This window comes from Eriocheir sinensis, chromosome 37 (assembly GCF_024679095.1).
Source record: "Eriocheir sinensis breed Jianghai 21 chromosome 37, ASM2467909v1, whole genome shotgun sequence".
Taxonomy (NCBI): domain Eukaryota; kingdom Metazoa; phylum Arthropoda; class Malacostraca; order Decapoda; family Varunidae; genus Eriocheir; species Eriocheir sinensis.
In genome coordinates, this window is record NC_066545.1 from 7,167,786 (window position 1) to 7,171,570 (window position 3,785).

Genomic DNA, 3,785 nt, shown 5'->3' on the forward strand with positions numbered 1-3,785 from the left:
AGAGGTGGAGGAGGAAAAGGATATGGAGGTGGAAGAGGAAGGCCAGGTAGTGGAGGAAGAGGTGGTGACTGAACAGGAGGTGGTGGAAGAGGAGATGGAGAAGGAAGATGTGCAAGAGGAACAGGATACGGAGGAGGAGGAAGATGTGCAAGAGGAACAGGATACGGAGGAGGAGGAGGAAGATGTGCAAGAGGAACAGGATACGGAGGAGGAGGAAGATGTGCAAGAGGAACAGGATACGGAGGAGGAGGAAGATGTGCAAGAGGAACAGGATACGGAGGAGGAGGAAGATGTGCAAGAGGAACAGGATATGGAGGAGGAGGAAGATGTGCAAGAGGAACAGGATATGGAGGAGGAGGAAGATGTGCAAGAGGAACAGGATATGGAGGAGGAGGAAGATGTGCAAGAGGAACAGGATACGGAGGAGGAGGAAGATGTGCAAGAGGAACAGGATACGGAGGAGGAGGAAGATGTGCAAGAGGAACAGGATACGGAGGAGGAAGATGTGCAAGAGGAACAGGATATGGAGGAGGAGGAAGATGTGCAAGAGGAACAGGATACGGAGGAGGAGGAAGATGTGCAAGAGGAACAGGATATGGAGGAGGAGGAAGATGTGCAAGAGGAACAGGATATGGAGGAGGAGGAAGATGTGAAAGAGGAACAGGATACGGAGGAGGAAGAAGATGTGAAAGAGGAACAGGATACGGAGGAGGAATAGGAGGTGGAGGAGGAAGAGGAGATAAAGAAGGAAGAGGAGATAAAGGAGGAAGAGGAGGTGGAGGAGGAGACGGAAGTGGAGAAGGAAGAGGAGTTGTAGTAGGAAGAAACTAAAGAAGAAGAGGACGTGAAGGAGAAAGAGAAGAATTGAGGAGGAAGAATAGGTAGAAGAGGAAGAGGAGGAAGAGGAGGAGGAGGAGGAAAAGGAAGTAGAGGAGGAAGAAGAGGACGTTGATAAGATGGAAGTGGAGGAAATCGGGTTTAAAGGCGAAGTCGAGAAGCCTTTAAAGAAAATGGAGAGAGAGAGAGAGAGAGAGAGAGAGAGAGAGAGAGAGAGAGAGAGAGAGAGAGAGAGAGAGAGAGAGAATATGACAGGACGTTGCAAATACAATGAAACGATTATATGATAGCAACAGGCCGATAGACCGAATGGATTACGACACACACACACACACACACACACACACACACACACACACACACACAGGTAGGGAAGGAGAAGGAAAAACAACAGCATTATCTCTTTGCAATAAAAAATAAAAATAAAACGGAACTACCACATCACAAACCGACCAAACAACACCAAATAAAAACATTGAAACTTACGAAACCAACCCCGACAAAAAAAAAGGGGAACAAATTACCTTAAAAAAAAAAATAGCCGGAACTTTAAACGAAAACTTCTCTTGTCACTCACCACGATACAGATAGTTGAAGGAAAGGGAGGTGAAGGTAGGAAGGGAAGAGAATGAAAGGAAAGGGAAGGAAGTGAAGAAAAGCAAAATGGAGAGAAGGAAAAGGATAAAGAAAGATAAGAACACAAAGGAAACGAAAGTACAAGAAAGATAGGAGAGAGGGAAGGACAAGAAGAGGATGGAGAACAAAAAACAAGGCATAGAATAGGGTTAGGAAAGGGGAGGGTGGGGCAAGTTGATAAATAATGCAAGAAAAAGACACTGACTGATCCTTATGCCACCCTACTCAAATACAGATGAAGGAGGAAGAAGAGGAAGGAGGGAGAGGAGGGAGAGGAGGAGGAGGAGGAGGTTGGGCAAACGTTCAGGTGATGGTCAGGAGGGAGAAAGGGTCACGAGGAAAGGACAATCTTTTTCTGGGTTAAAGGTTTTGTTCTCTTTACATACAAAGACGTAGTAGTAGTAGTAGTAGTAGTAGTAGTAGTAGTGGTGGTGGTGGTAGTAATAGTAATGGTAGTAGTGGTGGTGGTAGTAGTAGTAGTAGTAGTAGTAGTAGTAGTAGTAGTAGTAGTAGTAGTAGTAAAAATAGTAAATCTTAGGAATAGCGGCTCCTATATAGCGGGTGCGCGTTTAGGGCACGGTGTGGTGGTAATAACATTTCTAGCACGTCCGACGGGGTTTTGACAAGCGGACAGGCGTGTTTATGTCACAAGGGTGTATTTTTCCACGGTGGCCTCACGATTTCTTCCACGTCGATGAGGCTGCGAGCTCCAGGGTGAAGAAAGGGAAGAGCCCGCGAGGAAAAATACACCCTTGTGACATAAACACGCCTGTCCGCTTGTCAAAACCCCGTCGTACGTGCTAGAAATGTTGTAATTACCGCTATTCCTAAGATTTACCGTAAATATTATTGTACACGGTTGAGTTTTGGCACACATGAAGGCAACCAAGTTTGTTATATATGAATGGAGAGCAATGAAATAAGTTAGAAATCCACAGGCACACGTCTAAATGATAATGATAAGAATAAAAAGAATAAGAAGAATAAGATTAAGAAGAATAAGAAAAAGAATAACACCAACAACAATACGTAACGACAAACTCTTTCCTAGAACTCAAAAGCTTACGTTACTTTATATGGCTCTTTCCTCCTCCTGTTTCAGTTTGACGACGTTCTATTGCAAATTCCTCCCCTCCTTCCCTTCACTGCACTGAGTCTTCCCTCTGCTCTTACTAATTGAAACCATAACCTTTAAATTTACTGCCCCATCAATATTCCTTCAAACGATTATAGCTCTTCATTTTCTCTGCTTTCCTCCTCTCTATCTCTCTCCCCTCTCATCTCTTTCCCTCCTACGCTTCCATTTTCTCCGCTTCACTTTGTATCTGTCCCTTCTCTTCTCTCCTCTCGTCTCTATTCTTCCTACGCTTTTTCTTTCTCTGCTTCGCTCTTTGTATCTTTCCCTTTATCTCTTCTATTCCCCTCCTACACTTTCATTTTCTCCGCTTTCCTCTCTGCATTTCTTCTCCATTCTCCTTTCGTCTCCTTTCTCCTATCTTTCCGTCTATTGAATCTATTCCTTTCCCCGCTCTCCTTTATCTCTCCTCTCTTTTATCTTTCCGTCTATTCTCTTCTCCGCTCTCCGCGCCTCTCCTTTCGTCCCTTATCTCTCCTCTCTCTTTTCGTTTAATATCTTCTCGGCTTCTGTCTCTCCTCCCCTCCCCTCCCCTCTCCTCTTCTCTCTTTTCGTTTCCCTTCTTCCTACGCTTCCACTTCTATTACCTCCACTATTCACTGTTCTCCGCATCACTACCCACCATCATCTCCTCCTCATTAAATTCTCTCTGCTCTGTCGCTTCCTACGCAATCATTCTCCTCTTCTACCTCTTCCAATAATCCCTTTTCGCTTCTGCGTCATTCCCCTCCATTTCTCTCCACTTAAACATGTTCCTCCACCTCCATCCACTTCTCCACTAACCTTCGTCAGGGAGGTCGTCCCCTTCAGCTCATCGCCCTCCTCGCTCACATCAACACACCTCGTCTCCATCAGACTAACTACGCACCGCTGCCGCCGCCGCCGAAGCACCAAGCCTCCCACCCACTGCTTCGAGGCGCTCAGAGACGTTCCGAACCACTCCGAACAACCTCGTCACATGAATGAATGACACTGATAATTCCACCATAGTAAGATCTGATACTCCCCTCCTCCAGCAAGGATTATTGGAAGCTTTCAGTGTTATTAAGACTGAACTCACATAACGCAATTTAAAAACGGGATTTGATATTCATTTCTGTCTCAAGTTAAAAAAAAAAGCACCTGAAAGTTAACAAAAGGATACGAAACCCTCAAACTTAGCAGTGATTAGGATTCG